The sequence below is a fragment of the Citrus sinensis genome, chromosome 5, assembly GCF_022201045.2.
Source record: "Citrus sinensis cultivar Valencia sweet orange chromosome 5, DVS_A1.0, whole genome shotgun sequence".
NCBI classification, from domain to species: Eukaryota; Viridiplantae; Streptophyta; class Magnoliopsida; order Sapindales; family Rutaceae; genus Citrus; species Citrus sinensis.
This window is the reverse complement of record NC_068560.1, coordinates 7,426,706-7,449,042: the sequence shown is the minus strand read 5'-3', so window position 1 is coordinate 7,449,042 and position 22,337 is coordinate 7,426,706. Positions and strand designations below refer to the sequence as shown.

Genomic DNA, 22,337 nt, shown 5'->3' with positions numbered 1-22,337 from the left:
GAAAGACCTTCAACCATCTTTTTGACCTCTTTAATTCCTGAACTTGACTCGCCAATGCGAACCTCATTTACTCCCTTAATTCTTTTAGTATTCCTGAGTGATCGACTCCGTTATTGGGAATTATCCGCTTGTCGCTGGAAGAATTCCCAAATCTCTTATGCACTTTTTGACATTAGCTCTCCTCCACTTGTTGCCATTAGCCATTCTTACACATGCGGCAATAATCCCTCCAAAAAGTATTGGCATTGATGCCATTTGTCGTACCCATGATGTGGACACTTCAAGAGTAGCCCATTGAATCGCTCTCATGCTTCAAAAAATTGCTCGTCTTCTCTCTGGGTAAACTCTTAAATTTCCCTACGAATAGCATTGATTTTATGCACTGAGAAATATTTATTCAAAAATTTTGTTACCATTTGTTCCCGTGATGTAATGCTATTAGCAGGTAATATATTGAGCCATGAACGAGCTCTATCCTTTAATGAAAATGGAAATAGTCTAAGTTTAACATCATTGTCTAAAAAATTCTCATATTTAAAAGTTTGACAAACAGTATGAAAATCATTCAAATAATTATATGGGTCCTCATTTTCTAGGCCATAGAAATTAGGAGACAATTTAACACACTAGGTTTTAGTTCAAAACTCCTAGCAGCTACATTTGGGTATCTTATGCATGATGTGCTCAAATTAGCTAAGGGACTAAAGTAATCCTTAAATGCCCTCTCCTGTGGTGCTTGTTGTTGTTGCAAATTCATTTCACTTTTATTTTTAATTACAATGTGTTTGTGTGTGCGCAATTTTTTTCGAGTTCAAGGTCTATAGGCTCAAGATTAGGTAATAATGATCTTCGACCATGCATGCAAAGAACACAAAAAAAATGGGAACAAAATAAATAAAAATAAAAAAATGAGAAATTACGATACTAATCTTATTACGCTGTTACAACTTTTCTATAAAAACACACTAAGAAATACGTGAAATAAAATAACTAAAAATTAAAATAAATTAATACGATAAACAAAAAATTACAAAGAAAAATAACTTGAAAATTAAATTATAGAATTTTAAAGAAGAGAAAAAGAAAATAAGTTTCTTACCTCAAAATGTAGATTCAATTTTTTCCTTTTTTTTTAAATAAAGAAAACAATTACAAGAAAACAATTAAAAGAAATTATTTACAAAAATTAATTTCATGAATTAAAATAATTTACCTCCCCGGTAACGGTACCAAAAACTTATTGTGCAAATTTTATTGAACTCACAAGCGCACGAATCTATTGTAGAACAGATCAATGGTGACGAATGTCGATCCCACGAGGAGGTGGATTTTAATTATATGTAGAATTGATTTTCTAAGTTGGTGGTTGGATTTAAGGTAAAAATGATTTGGAATATCCTAAAATTTAAATTGAAATGGCAGAATTAAATTAAAGTGGAAAATATTATAATCGAAGCGCTTGGGTATCTAGATCTGCATCAACACACACCATGGGCTAAATATTTCTTATTAGTGCATATTAAATCATGAGGGGGGTATCCACTCCTCATGAACTACGCTCTAATCAATATAGTGCTAAGGGCTTATCGTGCCAAATAATAATAACCTTATACCAGGGCGATATCTAGACAAGATTATTACTATTTGTCGACGAAAAGTCAAAACATCCGCCTTAATTTGAGGGAAAGAGGAAATAATTTACCACAATTTGAGGGGAAGAGAAAATAAATTTACCACATAAAGCCCATGGCACATGTTAAAACTTCACTTTCAACCCAAGCTTGAAAGAAAATTAGCTACTCATAATTGAACTAGGGGCAAAATGAGAATTTATTAAAGTACGTAGAAAATACAAGATGGAGAAGGAATTACAGAAAATTGAACTCAAAAATGAATTCAGAGATTCCAAATTAAGGGGGAGAGCCCCCTTTTTATAGATACACTGAGTAAATCATTGCCATCGAATTAAAAACATTTTGAACGCTCAGGATTACGCCACGTCATCAGTCAACAGTACGCGGCTTGACCACGCGGTTTGAAGAGTGACAAGATTTGACCACACGGTTTGAACAGTTAGGCGGCTTGAATAGTGACGCAGTTTGGTTGTAAATAATCTCGTGTATATGCATGTATCATACACACGATTTTTGGTCCACTGACATGCTGCCATGTCACCGATCAATAGTACATAAGAATTTTAGTCCAATAGAATCATGACACCTCATCAGTTAATGCCACGTCATCATTTCGTATATGTGAACAGTGTCATGAATAGTAACATGGACTGTACCGTACATGTGAATAGTATCGTACATTTGAACAGTTTCATTTTTCCTTTTATGTTCCTCCTAAGGTTTTCGACTGTTCTAAGTTCAAAATTGATGTTTTGCTGACTGATCTCTCGTTCATTGTGAAATGATCATGATGCCCCTAAAATACATAAAATACTTAATTAAAATAAAACACACATAATTAAATCACAAGAAGCTTAAATACATAAAAGTAAGGATGTTAGTAAGACTTGAAATGTAAAATGATAATTTTCTCCTTTATAAATATATACTTTCTAACACGAAACATCATCCACAAAAAAAAAAACAAGTATAGAGCTCTACCTTGATCTGAACCACCAAAATAAACACAATTATCATACTTGCTTTTGTGATAGCCATTATTCATCATGAACTCATCAAATCTCTCATACTACTGTCTACGAGATTGTTTGAGTCCATGTAATGGCTTATGCAACAAACAAACATAATCCACTTTCCCTTTGTACTGAAAACCTTCAAGTTGTATCATCAGTATCTGTTCCTCAAGATTTCCATGAAGGAAGGCTGTTTTAACATCCATTTGCTCCAATTCCATATCCAGCAAAGCCACCATAGCTAACTTGATTCTTATAGACCTGTGTTTGACAACAAGAGAGAAAATTTCAATGAAATCTATGCCTTTTCTCTATATATACCCTCTAGCCACAAGTCTTGCTTTGTACCTAGAGGGCTTTACATCTGGAATACCCTCATTCTTCTTTAAAATGCATTTACAACTGATTAGCTTCCTGTTTCCTGGATCTGGCACAAGTGTTTATGTTTTATTTCTCTACAGGGAATCCATCTCTTCTTGCATGTCTACAAGCCACTTATCACAATCTTTACCTTTAATGGCTTCATAATAGCTTCTTGGTTCCTCAAATGCAATCTCATCAGCACTTACTAATGCAAAAGCAATTAAGTCAGCATAACCAAATCTATCTGGAGCTCTGGTTGGCCTTCTAACCCTATCTCTAGCCAATTGATAAGCTTGTAGATCAGATTGATGCAAGGTTGGTGACTCAGTGTCTTGAACTTCAGTATGCATCTTGTCTTCATTATTAGATGCTTTTATTTGATGACCATAAAACTCCACCTTAAGTGTTGGTGTATCGGTGGGATGTCCATCATCATTATTAACAAGTATATCAGTATTACCAAATGCACTTTCTTTCAACAATACAGCCTCATGGAACACTACATCTCTACTGATAATGCATTTCTTTTATTCTCCACACCAGACCCTGTACCCTTTGACTCCATCAGGGTATCCAACAAAGATTCCCTTTAAGGCTCTAGCATTTAGCTTACCTTGATTGATGTGTATATAGGCAGGGCACCCAAAAATTCTAAGATTTTCATACTTTGGCGGTCTTCCAAACCATACCTTTTTTGGTGTCTTAAAGTCAATAGCTGCTGAAAACTCTATAAAATGAGAGTTATGATAACACTTTTAAACTTAAATCAATACTACTTAGAGAGTAAATGATGTGTTTTCATTGCATTTTTGTATATTTTGCATAATCATTCATTTTAGTTTATTCTTCATAAATTTTATTTGATTTAGAATCTTAAATCATATGTATAATTGTAGGGGACCGAAAGCTCAAATTTCAAGAAAGGAATGCTAATACAATAGGCTTACAAAAGATAGAAAAGAACTTAGCTATAGAAGAATTGAAAAAAATCTAGAACATTGCCGCTACTATAGTCGTTGTTGTAGCAACCATTGCCATTGTTGTAGCAATCTTGGAACAATGACAGAGCAAATTTTATAGAATATTGAGATCTGCAGTTTCCTAATCTAGAAGACATGCGACCTAGGCTTCCGTTTACCCTAATATTCAACTATAAAAGGAGTACACATCATAAGAAAAAGGGAGGGCCGTCACCCAAAGAGAAAAACCACAAAGAAACACAAGAAAAACAGAATTTAAGAGAGAGATTAAGGGCTGCACAAGAGGAAAATTTGCAGAAATTAATTGGAAGCTCAGTCCTTCTTATTCTTCTCTTGTTTTCTTATTTTCTATTTATTCATGGGGATGCGTTTCATGGCCGAACCTTGCTCTTTATTTTTCTTTTGCAAATCATGTACTAAATTTATTTATAGTTGAGTGATAAACAATCTTGATGATTTATTGACTGAAAAATATGTGTCGCTGCATGTTTGCTATAACATTTTGTTTTGATAATATTTATTTTTTATTCATTATTTCGTTTGATCACCCATTTAATGATACAAGTTAGGAAAGAGCCACAAAATGACCTATCTTAGTAGAACATATCAAAGCAATACTTAGTTTTAGATTGAGTTTTCTAGATTGAGTTTTACTTGATCCCTAAAGGGCCATACTTAATCTAAAATTAGTGATGAACTAGATATGAGAATTCACCTCGTAGGCAAATAGAACCCAGGCGTGTAATGCTATATCTTATGTTGGCATAACAACTGATCACTGTTAGGTTGCATATAGATATAAGATATCCAATATGCAACAGTTGAGGATACATAAGGATTATGTCTAGTACTGTAGCAGATGCTGTAGCAACCGAGCCAAACATTAGAAACATAGTCAAAACTATTAAGAGAGTTTAATCACTCAACTACTCTATATTCCCATTGGTTTTATCCTTGACTTAGACGTGATAATTTACTTTGTTGCATTTTATTTATTGTGTTTTTATTTTAATTAGTATATTAGTTTCATTAATTGTTTTATTTTAATTTAGAACAAAATCTGCACTGTTAAGATTGCTGTAGCAATCTGATAACATCAATCCCTATGGAGACGATCTTGAATACTCATCATTATATTACTTGTTTTGTACACTTGCACATTGACACCAATAGCTTTTGAATTTATACCCAATAAGTTTTTGGTGCTGTTATCAGGGATTGATTGTTTATTTTTGAATTGTGAAGTTAATTTTGACAGTGCCAACATTTATTTAATTTGTTCAATTTATTGACATATCAAAATTGCATGTGCAAATACAGATTTGTTGAATTTCAATTTGATCTTGAGATTGAAAGGATTGTAAGGAGATTGCGAAGAGAGCAAAGAAATTCAAAAATTGCTTCAGAAATGGATAACTTGCAACATTTGGGAAACTTGGATCCTCACGGGCCACTACAACCTATCAATGTTTAAGAAGGGTAAAATGGGCAAATTAATCTGAGACAACCAGGCAACAACAATATCATTTACATGGCAGATGACAGAGACAAAGTTATAAGAGATTATGCTGTGTTAACTCCTCAAGTTGTACACCCTGAAATAGTCAGACCCAAAGTGGAAGTTGCCAACTTTGACTTAAGCCAGTGATATTTCAGATGCTGCAAACAGTGGGTCAATTTAATGGACTGCCATATGAAGATCCCCATCTCTATCTTAAGTTATTTTTGGAGGTGAGTGATGCTTTTAAAATTGATGAAGTATTATATGATACTTTAAGATTGAGCAAGAGCATGGTTGAATTCTTTACCGTCTGATTCCAACACTACATGGAATGACTTGGCTGACAAATTCTTGATGAAATATTTTCCACCAACCAAGAATGCAAAATTGCGGAATGAGATCACCCATTTTCATCAACTTGAAGATGAGAGCTTGTATAAGGCTTGGGAAAGATTTAAGGAGTTGCTCAAAAGATGTCCTTATCATGGCATTTCCTATTGCATACAGCTAGAAACCTTCTACAATTGGTTGAATCCAAGCACTAGATTGATGGTCGATTCTTCAGCAAATGGAGTTCTATTATCTAAATCATACACTAAAGCCATTGAAATTTTAGAGAGAATTGCTAACAACAACTATCAGTGGCCATCAACCAAACAAACTACAGCAAGAGGAGCAGCAGGGGTACATAACGTAGATGCAATTACAACATTATCAGCCCAAGTAATATCATTGACCAACATGATCACCACTGCTCCTGCAGCAGTAAAGCAAGTTGCTGAATTATCTTGTGTGTATTGTGGAGAGGAGTATGTATTTGACAACTTCCCAGGAAATCTAGCATCAGTAAATTATGTGGGCAACTTCAACCACAAACCCAGAATAATCCATCTTCCAATACTTACAACCCTGGATGGAGACAGCACTTGAATTTTTCATGGATTTATCAGAACTAGACTGTTGTAGCACCCAATGAACATAATAAACCTGCTCAACCACCTAGATTTTATTAGCAAAATCAAGGGTAAAGAAGCATCAACAATGATCAACTCAGCTCCCTTGAAGCTTTAATTAAGGATTATATTGTGAAGAATGAAGCGGTTGTCCAAAGTCATACAGCATCTTTGAGAAACCTATAAAATCAAATTGGACATCTTGCTACAGCATTAAGCAACAGACCTCAGGGCAGTTTACCCAGTAACACAGAAGACCCAAGAAGAGAAGGGAAAGAGCACTGCAAAGTGATTAACTTAAGATCTGACAAGGATGTTCATAGAACAGTTGGTGTACCAAAAAAAAGAGTTGAGTCCACTTCAACCTAGAGAAAAACTCAAATTCAAGAAGAGTCACAATCCTCCACTTCACAACACACTGGCACGAACAGCCAAGGTACACATCTGCCGAAAATGATGATTTAACAGCTGTAGATAACAAGGCTGCAACACCAACCGAGAACATAGCGAAAGAGAAGCAGTCTGCACAACTTACTGTAGCATAACAGTTTAGGCATCCACCAACCTTTCCTCAAAGGCTCCAAAGACAACAACAAGACAAGCAGTTCAGTAAAATCTTGGGAGTGCTGAAACAGCTACATATCAATATCCCTTTTGTGGAAACTTTAGAGCAAATGCCGAGTTATGCAAAATTTTTTAAAGATATTTTGATAAAAAAAAGAAGACTTGGAGAATTTGAAACAATTGCTCTAACACAAGAGTGCAGCCGAATGTTTCAGAGTAAGATACCGCAGAAGATGAATGAACGAGGAAGCTTCACAATCTCATACTCCATAGGCACTAAATACAGTGGTAAAGTACTTTGTGATCTGGGGGCCAGCATCAATCTTATGCCTTTATCAGTGTTTAAGCAATTCGGAGTTGGTGAGTGTCGACCAACAACAGTGACTTTACAACTTGCTCCAGAAGGGAAGATTAAAGATGTGTTGGTGAAGGTGGATAAATTTATTTTTCCGGTGGATTTCATTGTATTAGACTTTGATGCAGACAAAGAAGTGCCAATTATTCTAGGAAAACCCTTCTTAGCCACGGGAAAGACTCTAATTGACGTGCAGAAAGGAGAATTGACTATGCAGGTGAATGATCAGCAAGTTACATTCAATGTACTGGATACTATAAAGAGTCTCGATGAGGTTGAAGACTGTAATTTTATCAGTGTTGTGGACTTTGTTGTAGCAGAGAGATTACACAGTTGCTGTAATAAGAAAGAAATCAATGTTGTAACATTTAAAGAACTTGATGATGAAGATCGTGGAGCAACTAAAATAGCATGGTTATGAAAGAAGCAACCCTTCAAACTTGACAAGCAAATCCAGCAAAGGGAAATCACTCTAGGACAACAAGAATTCAAGATTAATGGGCCGAGAATGAAGGGAAGTTGTTTTAAGTTTTTAAGGCATTGAATTTAGTTTTTAAATTATTTAATTTTTCTTTTATTTATTTTAAGTGTGCATCTAATTTTTATGTCTTTGCATTAAATTGAAGCAAGTAAAAAAAAAATTGGGCAAAGTCTGTGTAATGTTGTAACACCTCTGGAATTTGATCAAAGTGGTGCACACACACTTTGGACAGAATGAGGCCTAAGTCTAAAACTTGAACTACTACGGCAATTTTGTATGACTAAGAGTGTGATCTGAGGGTTGAAGAATCCTCGCAAATTTGATGACAGAGCTAAGTTAATTGTTGCATGATCGTGTGATTGAAGTATTAGTGTTGTTGTCATTACTTGAGGACTTTTAAACTTAAATCAATACTACTTAGAGAGTAAATGATGTGTTTTCATTGCATTTTTGTATATTTTGCATAATCATTCATTTTAGTTTATTCCTCATAAATTTTGTTTGATTTAGAATAAATTGTGTGCTTAAATCATATGCATAATTGTAGGTGACCGGAAGCTCAAATTTCAAGGAAGGAATGCTCATGCAATAGGCTTGCAAAAGATGGAAAAGAACTTGACTACAGAAGAATTGAAACAAATCTGGAACAGTGTAATTGTTGTAGTCGTTGCTGCAGCAATCATTGCTGTAACAACCATTGCCATTGTTGTAGTAATCCTGGAACAATGAGAGAGAAAATTTTACAAAATATTACGATCTACAATTTTCTAATCTGGAAGACACGCGACCTAGGCTTCCGTTTATCCTAATTTTCAATTATAAAAGGAGCACACATTTTTTACTGTTGGAGTAATTTTTCATGATGGCGTTAGCAGATCATAGTTATAGATAAGGAAGGATTATGCAATCCTTAAATACCTATGAAAAATATCCTGTCCTTTTATAAATTGGATGTGTTTTAAATTTCAATTATTATTTCTAATTTATCACACTAACCACCTTCCTTTTTCTATCTTATCACCTCCTATAAATTAGGGATTTACTGCATTGTCTTTTCCAACTCCAAGTCAGCAAAACCAGCTGCCACACTAGGTTTACCCAAAGAACACTTACAAAGTGCATGTAAGAAGAAGTGAACAGTTTCTAGCAACTATTGCAGCAAAAGATCCAACACTAGGGGAGTATCTCCTGCCAGCTCGTTTTTATTTTCTCTAACATTTTCAACTTTTCTTTTATTTATTTGGTTTTTACTGATCAAGTTTCATTTCTTGCTTGTTAATGCATGCATGTTCGTTTTGCTTTTAATTTGTGTGCTTGTGAGGACACAACACCTCTCAAGTATGGGGGGGTTGTGTTATTATGTATTGTGTTTGTGAGTGCATGTGTTTATGCTTGTGTTGTGTGTTGTGTGTTGTGTGAAGCTCTGTTATCTAATATTTGTGTATGGATTTGAAAACCTAATTAAGATAAATTGAGTGTTTTTCAATATTTATGAGAATGCTAAGTAGGGATAGTTTATAGATGAGGTTGAAATTTTGTCAAAACACTTAAACTTTGATTGAGTTTCTTGAGTATGTTATAGCAGAGCCAGGAAAAAAAAAGAGTAGAAAATATCTCAAGTTTTGGGGAAACTTTTTGTTGAATTGTGCCTGTTATGAAATAAATTCTACTCCAATGGTTTAAGTTGTTGAGTAACCAGGGTTGAGTATGCACCCAATCTGCAGACTTGAGTCCAAAGGCAACAAGAGTTATGAGCAATGCTGTAGCAATTATATATAAAAAAAAACAAAACAAATGGTGATGAAGGAATGAAAAATAAGGAGGTCCACTGAGTAACATGGTCTGTTCATGAGCCCTATGTTCAGCCTTCAGTCAAAGGCGTCCAAAGGTAAGACCTACATATAGCATCCTGGATGTGTTGCTGCAGCAGCTCTGACATGTAAATCTGGAACAGTACAGTTGTTGTAGTCGTTGCTGCAGCAATCATTGCTGTAACAACCGTTGCCATTGTTGTAGTAATCCTGGAACAATGAGAGAGAAAATTTTGCAGAATATTGCGATCTGTAATTTTCTAATCTGGAAGACACACGACCTAGGCTTCCATTTATCCTAATTTTCAACTATTAAAGGAGCACACATCATAAGGAAAAGGGAGGGTCGTCACCCAAAGAGAAACACCACAAAGAAACACAAGAAAAGCAGAATTTACGAGAGAGATTAAGGGCTGCACAAGTGGAAAATTTGTAGAAATCAATTGGGAGCTCAGTCCTTCTTATTATTCTCTTGTTTTCTATTTATTCATGGGGATGTGTTTCATGGCCGAACCTTGCTCTTCATTTTTCTTTTGCAAATCATGAACTAAATTTATTTGTAGTTGAGTGATAAACAATCTTGATGGTTTATTGACTGAAAATATGTGTTGCTGCATGTTTGCTGTAGCATTTTATTTTTATAATATTTATTTTTTACTCATTATTTCAGTTGATCGGCCATTTAATGATACAAGTTAGGAAAGAGCCACAAAATGATCTATCTTAGTGGAACATATCAGAGCAATACTTGATTTTAGATTGGGTTTCCTGGATTAAATTTTACTTGATCCCAAAAGGGCCATACTTAATCTAAAATTAGTGATGAACTAGATATAGGGATTCACCTTGTACGTAAATAGAACTTAGGTGTGTAACGATATATCTTATATTGGCATAACAACTGATCACTGTTAGGTTACATATAGATATAAGATATCCAACATGCAACAGTTGAGGATACATAAAGATTCTGCCCAGTATTGTAACAAATGTTGTATCAACCGAGCCAAACATTAGAAACATAGTCAAAATCATTAAAAGAGTTTAATCACTCAACTACTTTATATTCCCATTGGTTTTATCCTTGAGTTAGACGTGATAATTTACTTTGTTGCATTTTATTTATTGAATTTTTATTGTAATTAGTATATTTGTTTCATTAATTGTTTTATTTTAATTTAAAACAAAGTCTAAACTGTTAAGATTCCAGTAGCAAGTCTGATAACATCAATCCCTGTGTAGACGATCTTGAATACTCATCATTATATTACTTATTGTGTACACTTGCACATTGACACCAATAGCATTTGAATTTATACCCAACAACTGCTGATGGGCTTCTATTAACCAAATAACAAGTTGTACTGATTGCTTCTGCCCAGAAACATTTTGGAAGCTTTGAGTTGATAAGCATGCATCTTGTTTTGTCTACTATAACTCTCAGCTAAGTCATTTTGCTGAGGGGTGATTATGACTGTTTTATGTCTCAAAATGCCATGCTTTTGACAAAAAGTCTCAAACTCCCAGTTGCAAAACTCTAGGCCATTATCTGTTCTTAAGGTCTTTTGCTTCCTACCAGTTTGGTTTTCTACCAGTGCTTTCCAAGCTTTAAACTTCTCCACAACCTGATCTTTAGTTTTTAGAATATAAAAAAAAAGGAAGCCGTCTGTCTAAGATATTGAATAGCCAGGTCTGTTCATGAGCCCCATGATCAACCTTGAGTTAAAAGATATCTTTAGATAAGATTAATGCTACAACAACTCTGATCTGTACATTGGCTGTGTAATTGGATGTCATCATTACAAGTGATAGACATTCATATAAAAACTCAATGATACATTGAAGAGAATTTGAAGTGACAAAAAAAAATTGCTATAGCATATTTTGAGACTATTTATGACTACTTCTCCCCCATATGCGAATATACTTTTGTTTTATCTCTGAAGTATATGTAATGTCCATGCAATGCTGCAATACGTCTGCACTTGATCAAAGTGTACACACACAATTTGGACAAAATGAGGCCTAAGTCTAAAATTAAACTGCTATAGCAATTTTGCATAATTAAGAGTGTGATCTGAGGGTTGAAGATTCCATGCAAATTTGATAGCAGAGTTAAGTTATTTGTGGTATGATTATGTGATTGAAGTGTGTGTGTTATTGTCAATACTTGAGGACAAGTAATGGTTTAAGTTTGGGGGTGTGATAACTTTATGAAATGAGAGTTATCATGACACTTTTAGACTTAAATCATGATTACTTAGAGAGTAAATGACATGTTTTTATTGCATTTTTGTAATGTTTTGCATAAACATTCATTTTAATTTACTTTTAATAGGTTTTGTTTGATTTAGAATAAATTGTGTACTTAGATTATATGCATAATTGTAGGTGACCGAAAGCTCAAATTTCAAGGAAGGAATGTGGCTGCAATAGGTTAGTAAAGATAAGGAAAGAACTTGATTAGAGAAGAATTAAAACAAGTCTGGAACAGTGCAAATGCTGAAGTTGTTGTTGTAGCACCGTTGCTATAGCAATCTTGGAGCATGGACAAAGAAGGTTTTACGCAAGATACTTTGAAGTTTGCGATTTGGAGTTTCCTAAATTGGAAGATCCTCACCCTAGATTTTTTGTTGCCCTAATTCTAAGATAGAAAAGGAGCACAAACAAAAAGAAAGAAGAGGTCGTCATTAGAGAAAAAGAATAGAGAAACAAAACAAGAGAAAACAAAGATCAATGTGATTTCGATAACATGTTAAAAGAGTGCTTTTTATTAATCAAAGGTTATGGAAACAATAACAAGATCTCTTTTTTTATAATAGGATAAAACTATTTACTTGATCAAATTACCTTAAAAGGGAAACTAAGGGTTGTTTTTTTGACTTAATGACTTAACTGACTTAATTTTAATCAGTTAAGTCATTAAGTATGTTTGTTTTTTTCAACTTAATAAAGATTTTCAGTAGTTAAGTTATTAAATTATTAAGTTATTAAGCTAATTGTTTTAGCTTTTTACTTGATCTAAAAAGTTTGAATGCTATCATTAAAAGATACTTTCTAAAATATCCCTATCTAATTAATTAATTTTCATGCTAGATAAAATTTAATAAATAGCATTATTACCCATCTGTATATAACTTGTGATAATAAATAGTGCTAGAGTATATATATTATAAAATATTAAAGAGTTGTACTCAATTGAATATGATTTATGTTATGATAATTTATTACCTTATTTATATTCTTTGAGATGTTTATTATTTGTTTAACATTTAATTTGTAAGGGCATAAATGTAAAAATATTAGTTTTCAGATTTTTTAAGTTAAAAAAGCAAACAACTTAATATTTATTTTTAGCTATTCAGAAAAAAAAAACATATCATTCATATTCAGACATTCAGCTCTATTCAGAATTTAGACTGATTCAGGTCTATTTAGATTTCAGACAAAATAACAAGCACCACCTAAATCACAATTATACTGGAAATAAAATGATCATAACTAACTCTAATTAAAATAAAAAATATCAAAAGACCTAAAATGAAAAATTTTTAAAAATCCTAAAATAATGGTTACATCAATCACTTCTAATTTAAAGATTTAGTGACAGAATCGTTAGTGACAGAATCTTCGTCGGCAAATAGTTTTGTCACGAGAGAGTGACCAATGGCGATAAAAAATAATTTGTTGCCAAATCTATGTAGTTAAAATTCTAAATTTAAAGATTTAACTTGACTTTTTGTGACAAACTTTGAGTTTTGTTGCTAAATGTGTATTTATAGCAACAAATTCTAATTTTTTCACTAAAAGTCAAAGATTAAAGATTTAAATCATTTTATTTCCGCCAAAATTTAAAAGGTGTGTGGTTTTCCGCCAAAAATAAGTTTTGTCGCTAAAAACTCCATCTCTCTATTTGTATCTCATACACTTTATTTATTTCACTCTTTTATTCTTTCCTTCTTTCATTCTCTAATTTTTATTCTAAATTCTCTCATCTATAAGTTTCTTTAACTTTCATTCCCTCGTCTCTAATGTATAATTCTCATTCTTTCATTCTCTAACTCAATCTCTATCTTCTTATCTCTTCTATTTTTCTTCAATATGGTGTATTTTTTATTTATCTTTTTTTCATTACAATATTACATGATTATTACATTTTACAAGTTAACTAATTATTGTTTGTGTTTTTTTTGTGGGAAATATTAAAGTTCAATCACACCATGAGATGAAGAAATCAATAAAGTTATATTCATTTGTAATTTAAGAAAATAGATATTGCATCTTGTAATAATTATAATGCAATTGTCATCAATAATAATTCTTTTGAATTAACTAATTTCTTTTTTCTTATAATGGTATTAATTATCATTTTATTTAATTTAAAATTTTTTGATATAATAATTTTGTTGAAAAATGTTTATTTCTACACAATTGTTTTGTAGTAAAATTATTTATTCTATTTCTTAGCAAAAAAATAATATTGTTGTAAAAAACATTTAATGCAAGGGCAACAAAAGAGTTTGTTGCAAAAAAATTTCGTAAACTAGCTGGACACTCTTTTACTACGAATTTATTTTGTTGGAAAAAGATGTTTAAGGAAAGAAAACTTTTGTTTTGTTGCTGAATATAGAGCGCGACAGTGCTAGGCCGACGACCTTAATGACAAACGTATTTTTATTGCAACAATCTAAGGCAACAAAATCCTTACTTTGAGCAACAAACCCTTGTTGTTTCAAAAGGTCATTATTGTTGTAGTGTATTTTGAGAGACAAACATAAAGAATCATCACCTTGGCAAAAATAAGCTCCACCCTTTATAAATAATTGACACTGCATCATGCCTAAATGAATGATTGAGAGATCTCTATATATTGATCTAGTGATCTTTCTTCAATCTTTCCTTTTGGTTTCTTTATCTCAATGACCTTAAGCCTTTTTTTATTGCTTTACCTCAATAACTGAATATCTTTAGTTTTCTTTATGCTGAAGTGAAGTTTCTAGAAAGGTGATGTTGTATTTTGGCTCTAGATTGTTATAATTATGTCTTGAAGATTTGATAGGAAATTACAAAATGTTGCAAGAGTATGGTACCATACCTTTTCCCTTTTTTGGCTTATGGATACTTATTTAATTCATTAGTGATAGTCTAAGAATACTTAAGATAAAAAGGATTAATATCAATTCTAAGCTTTTTAGGATCTTTGGTAATTATTGTTAAGTGTGCTGATACTGTTTATTACCATGTTATTGTTATTGTAAATTATAGAAAATGTCAAGTAATTGGTTATAGATTATTGTTTTAGCTTTGAAGTTTGTAATATATACTAACTTGTTAGTAGTTGGATTTGATGTTGGATGTGATGAGTACCCTATTGATGATCTTTCGTAACTTTTTTATGTGTGGGCCGCATATGTTGCCGAGTTATTTGTAGCATACAATAATCATGTAATGTATGAGTATATTTTTGCTTATAAATATCCAAGACTTAATTTGTGCAGCATGCTAATTAAATCTATATGTTACAGTTATAGGTGGGAAAACAATGAAGTTCAAGGTGTATAGGCAATGAGGAGAATTTTGTTGCAAACTAGATACTTGTGTTTTTTTTTCAATCTAAATATCTACTTGTGTGCATTTCAAACTATATTTGAGATATTGTGAATTTTGTTGCAAACTAGATAATTTGTATTTGGTACAATTGTAATATATATTAATAATATCTAAACTTGAAATGAAAGATTTTGTAATATAAATCGAGTACATCGAGTTTTTTTGTTATCTTATGGTGCCTTTTTATTTTACCAATAAATCAATAGGCAAAGAGCCAATTCAAATTTTTGTTTTTAAATAAATTAAACAGTGTTCCTAATGTAACAGTAATCGTAGACACTAATATAATATCAACAATTACCAATACTATGGTGTCATAATATTAATGATACTGTAGTAAGAGTAATCACTGACACCACAAACAAGTGTTACTAATTTTCTGACTGTCAGATTACTGACACAATTAACAAGTGTCACTAAAAGTAATTACTGACAATATTTTAATGTCAACAAAGACCATTCTTTTAGTAGTGATTTAACGTAGTATGTTATTTTAAGTTTTAGAATTTTGTTATTTTAGGTCTTTCAATATTTTATTTGTTAATTGGAATAAATTATGTATGCACTTTACTCTTTTATTTTTAGTATAATTGTGATTTAATTTCCTTCTAAGGTAACTTGGGGAGTATGTTTACCCTATTATAAATAGGGAGATCTTATTATTATTCATAATTTTTTATTAATAAAACCCCCTTTTTAACATTCCTTTTGGTATTATTAATCAAAATCTACTTTGTAGAGTCATTTGGACTGGTGCTTCATCTAATCGAACTTAATGCATTATCAAAATCTCATTGAGTTGTTTGGATTAGAACCACATCTAATCATGCTTCGATTAGAGCGTAACCTAATCACATTAGCTTGATCGGTTCTAAAATGATATCTAGTATTTATCTACCCTATCGGTTCACTTCTGCAACCCTACTCCATCTACTGGTATTAGCAGTTATGTGTTAGTCAGTAATATTTAGTTTCGCACTAAAACTTTCAACAACAAAAAGCTAATTCGTTGCTAATGTATGTCTTTAGCGATGAAATATTTGTCGCTAAAAATGTTAATTAACTATTAATTTATTTCTTAAGTATTTGGCAACAAAGTATTTTTTATGTTGCCATAACACATTTAAGGCAACAAAGACAATTTTGTTGCTAAAAAAGTTGTTGCTAAAGGCCTTAATTCTTGTAGTGATAGCTACAAAAGTATAATTATATTCTCATTTTATAGGTAGGGAGGTGAAGTCCATTAATAGAAATTCCAAATCCAAAATACAGATAAAGAATATAAGACAATAAAATAAATATGCTATATTTTTAATAAACCATCAGGCAATAATTAAATTAAGCATTACCTCCAATAGTTCAGCTCCTCCCCATGGAAGACAAGACAAAATGCCAGTTCTATAAAAGTCAACAGGTGCTAGCTAGGAAGGATTTCTTTTGACTTCTTCCATAGTTTGCTGAAAAATTTTGCTACGCATTTATAGAATAGAAAAATTATTAAGATTAAAATTTTAAATTATGTCTGAAATTTAACCCAAAAAAAAAGAGTATAAAGACTACATACATAAACTCCAACCAAGAATGTAATCTAACCTAGGTGGTAATGCCCTGTTAGCATCATACAAGAGGCTTGCTTACAAACCTCCATTATTAATCTATGACCTAAAAGGACATGTTACAATAGTAAATCTAATGTATAGTATAATACATCATCAACAAGAATACTCTCCAAACATCTGAGCATACATCTCAAACTATCCACTTTAACTTTTTCCAAGAAATATTTCACTCCATATGTCGTAGCAAATTATAACTTGGCAGAATAAAGTTTTTAGTATAAACGTTTTTAGGGCCCCGATTAATCGAAGAAATTTATTCGAAAAGAAAAGAAAAAGAGAGTACAATAGTAAAGGAAAGTCCAAGCTACATGAGTACAACTAGAATCAAGGAACAAATCTAACACTGGTAAATCAAGGAACAAATCTAACAGAGAAATTGACAAACATAATCATTCCAAAGCCCGTAAAAGGTAAATAGAATCCAGAAACATTACAGATTGTTATAGGCACAAAAATATTCCCAAATAAATACTGCTAATGCACAAATATTTCCAAGTTAGAAGAAATGATATACTCACAAATTGGGCCCATGATGCTACCAACAACTTTCTAGTCAAAGAACAGTTGATTATTCATTATATAAACACTAGTAAATAAAACAAAACAAAAAAAGACAGAATAGAAAGATCCAACAACCATTAAAGCAACATTCAATACTTAAATAGCCAACCATCTCCATTGGCCATGAAATATCCCCATTTCCATCAAGGCCAATATATTACAAGTCCCGATTTGAAACTAGTAAATGTTCTGCCCAAAAAATGACACAAATACACATTCCTAAAAAGACAAAACTTTTATTATATAAAAATGTAATTAATATGATATAAGCCAACCTCCCATTCTCCCATGGCAAGCCAAGCCCAGCCATCCAAGAAGAAAGCAAAACATGTGTTAATACTATTCTTACCCTATTTTCCCACATTAAAAAAAATATTAAGCTTTCAAAAGCCTTCTGCTCTTCTCTGCCATATAAAGCAGCCAAAAAGAACACGGGACTAAATGAAATCAATTACTAAAATGCGTGCTTCTTAAACAAGAATGATATCAAATACACAAATGAAAAAAATTTCAAAATTTTTTTAACCAAGTAGCCGATTTCAATCCAATACATTAATACACTACTAGAAAAATGGTCGTTATTGACATTAGAATAGTGTCAGTAATTACTTTCAGTGACACTCGTTAATTGTGTCAGTAATCTGGGAGTTAGAAAAATAGTGACACTTGTAAGTGGTGTCAGAAATTACTATTACTACAGTATCACTAATATTATGACACCATAGTATTAGTAGTTGTTGATATTATATTAGTGTCTATAATTATTGTTACCATGATATCACTGTTTAATTTATTTAAAAAATAAAAATTTGAATTGGATCATTGCTATTGATTTATTGGTAAAATTAAAAGGCGCCATAAAATTTAAAAAACTTAATTTATATTACAAAATCTTTCATTTCATATTGAAATATTATTAATATGTCACAATTATACCAAATACAAATTAAAACAAGTACTAAAAGAAACATACAAATTTAGAGTATCTCAAATATAGTTTGAAATGCCCACAAGTAGATATTCAGATTGAAAAAAAAATACAAGTATTTAGTTTGCAACAAAATTCTCCTTATTGCCTCTACACCTTGAACTTCATTGTTTTCCCACCTATAAGTGTAACATATAGAATTAATTAGTTTGCTACACAAATTAAGTGTCGGACATTTACAAGCAAAAATATACTCGTACATTACATGATTATTGAATGCTACAAATAACTTGACAACAAATGCGGCCTACACATACGAAAGATCATTAATAGTGTATTCATAACATTCAACATCAACTCCAATTACTAACAAGTATATATTACTAACCTCAAAACTAAACAATAATTTGTAACCAAACACTTGACATTTTCTAGAAATTATAAAAAGCAATAACATACTAATAAATAGTACCACTTGACAGTAGTTACCAAAGATCCTAAAAAAGCTTAGAATTGATATTAATCCTTTTTATCTTAAGTATTCTTAGGCTATCACTAATGAATTAAATAAGTATCCCTAAGCCAAAAAATGAAAAAGGTATAGTACCAAACTCTTGCAATACTTTTCAATTTCCTATCAAATCTTCAAGACACAATGATAACAATCATGAGTCAAAATACAACATCAACCTCCTAGAAACTTCACTTCAGCAAATAGAAAACTAAACATATTCAGTTATAGAGGTAAAGCAATACAAAAAGGCTTAAGGTCATTGAGATAAAGAAACCAAAAGGAAAGATTGAAGAAAGATCACTAGATCAATTATATATAGAGATCTCTCAATCATTCACTTAGACACGATGCACTGCCGATTATTTAAAAAGGATGGAGCTTATTTTTGCCAAGGTGATGATTCTTTATGTTTGTCTCTCAAAATAGCCATAAGAGTATTAATATATTCTCATTTTATGGTAGAGAGGTGAAGTCCATTAATAGAAATTCCAAATCCAAAATACAGATACAGAATATAAGACAATAAAACATATATGTTATATTTAAATAAACCATCAAGCAATGATTAAATAAAGCATTACCTGAATGAGTTCAGCTCCTCCCCATGGGAGATAAGACAAAATGCAAGTTTTATAAAAGTCAACACATGCTAGCTAGAAAGGATTTATTTTGACTTCATCCGTAGTTTGCTAAAGAATTTTACTGCACATTTATAGAATAGAAATTTTTAAATCCTGTTTCAAATTTAACCCAAAAAAAAAGTATAGAGACTAAATACGTAAACTTCATAAATGTGCATGAATACTCCTAAGCTTCATGGATAAACTTGAATGACAAATATATTTTTTTAATGCATTAAAGTACCTGTTAAACCAAGCATGTAATTTGACTAACGTGGTAACGCCCTGCTATTATGATACAAGAGGCTTGCTAATATATGACCTAAAAGGACATGCTACAATAGTACATCTAATACATAGTATAATTCATCATTGACAAGAGAACTCTCCCCACATCTGAGCATGCATCTAAAACTATCCACTTTACAATTTCTTCCGAGATATATTTCACTCCATATGTCCTAGCAAATTATAACTTGGCAGAATAAAGGTTTTAGTATAAACTTTTTTAGGGCCCCCATTAATCGAAGAAATTTATTCCAAAAGAAAAGGGAAAGAAAGTACAATAATAAAGGAAAGTCAAAGCCATGTGAGAATAACTAGAATGCAAAATAAATCTAACACTAGTAAATCAAGGAACAAATCTAACAGAGAATTTGACATACATAATCATTCTAAGGTCCTCAAAAGGTAAATAGAATCCAGAACATTACATATCGTTATAGGTACAAAATATTCCCAAATAAATACTGCTAATGAACAAATATTTGCAAGTTAGGAGAAATGATATACTCACAAATTGGGTCCATGATGCTACCAACAACTTTTTAGTCAAAGAACTGTTTATTCATTATATAAACACTATTAAATAAAATAAAAGACAGAATAGAAAGATCTAACTACCACTAAAGCAATATTCAATACTTGAATAGCCAATCATCCCCATTGACCATGAAATATCCACAGCTCCCATCAAGGCCGGTATACTACGAGTCCCTATTTGAACAAGTAAATGTTTTGCTCAAAATATGACACAAATACACATTCCTAAAAAAATATAACTTTTATTATATAACCATGTGATGTAATTAATATGATATAAATCAGCTTCCCACTCTCCCATGGCAAGCCAAGCTAGCCATCCAAGAAGAAAGCAAAACATGTTTTCATACTATTCCTACCCTACTTTCGCCATAAAAGATTAAAAAAAAAAGGAAGCTGAGGTTTCAAAAGCCTTTTGCTCTGCTCTATCAAATAAAGCAACCAAAAAGAACACAGACTAAATGAAATCAACTACTGAAATGCATGCTCTTAAACAAGAATGATATCAAATACATAACTGAAAAAATTTCAAATTTTTTTTTAACCAAGTATTCGATTTCAATCAAATACATTAATACAAAAATCAAATAAATTAAAATAATTTTTCTACTATTATACCTTTATTATGAACGAAAATTGAAATTTGAAAATAACAGTAGCAGATGACCGTGTCTGTGACGACTACAACGACGACCCCCGGCTGACGAGTGATGACTGTGAGGATGCGAGACTAGCTGAAGCTGATGAGTGAGAACTGCCATGACAGGACGAACACATAGTGAGGAAAGCACAAATCGACGATGACGGCACGCAGTGTGGATGCTTCGCCGAAGACTACCTAAAGAGTGGCGATGCGCTGGCAGACTGCACACAGGCTGACGGTCACGATGCACTAGCTGACAAAAAACTGGGTGAGTGACGACTTGCTAGAGAGAGAGACCGTGGCTATGTAATTGTTTCCGTGACCATGACTGCTGAGAGAGAGACCGTGGCTGCTGAGACTCAGAGAGAAAGAGAGTTTAGAAGATGAAATTGACCTAGATTAGATTTAGGGATTTACGAAATTAGGGTTTTTTTTATATATACATTTTGTTGTGTATTATATTATGGTTTTTTCTTTTCCTTTTAACTTAAAAAGCTTGACTTCTATAGGTCTTGGGTTCGAATTCTATTTGGAACAAGATTACAATTATTTTGATTTTTTAACTAATAGCTTAGTGTCAGGGATATCTGATGTCTGACTTGCAAACACTATGGTATCAGTAATTTGTGATACTTATATGTTAAACACGGAAAATGGTTCATATGTATGTAAATACTGATACTTTTTAATAAAGTGTCACGAGTTAAGTATCAGTAAAGACCATTTTTCTAGTAGTGATACGAAAATCAAATAAATTAAAATAAATTTTCTAATATTATACCTTTATTATGAATCAAAATTGAAATTTGAAAATAACAGCAGTAGACAACCGTGACGACGACCACTGGCTGATGAGTGACAGCCGTGAGGATGTGAGACTGGTTGACATGACGAATCACAACTACCATGTCACGACGAACGCACCGTAAGGCAAAACACAAATTCTCGATGATGGCACATAGTGTGGATGTTTCACGGAAGACTAGCTAAGGAGTGGCAACACGCTCGTTGACTGCACACGTGGCTGCTGAGACTCAGAGAGAGAGAGAGAGAGAGTTTAGATGATGAAGTTGACATTAGAATTAGGGATTTGCCGACTTAGGGCTTTTTTATTTTCTATATATACATTTTTTATTATATTATTGTTTCTCTTTTTAATTTAGAAGCTTGACTTTTGAGAGGTCTTGGGATCGAGTTCTAATTGGGACAAGATTAGAATTATTTTGATTTTTTTACTGATATCTTAGTGTCAAAAATTTCTGATGTCTAACTTGTTAACACTATCATATCAGTAATTTGTGATACTTGTATGTTAAACATGAAAAATGGACCATATGTATGTAAATACTGATACTTTTTAATTAA

The 22,337-nt window shown here is 32.1% G+C and overlaps 1 non-coding gene across 1 annotated transcript; it reads right to left on the bottom strand.

The window, feature by feature from the left end:
• Positions 1-5,875: 5,875 nt before the first annotated feature.
• Positions 5,876-5,982, bottom strand: LOC112498471 (small nucleolar RNA R71). Its single transcript, XR_003065782.2, has one exon. It is a non-coding gene; the product is annotated as a small nucleolar RNA R71 (small nucleolar RNA).
• Between the last annotated feature and the right edge of the window lie 16,355 nt (positions 5,983-22,337).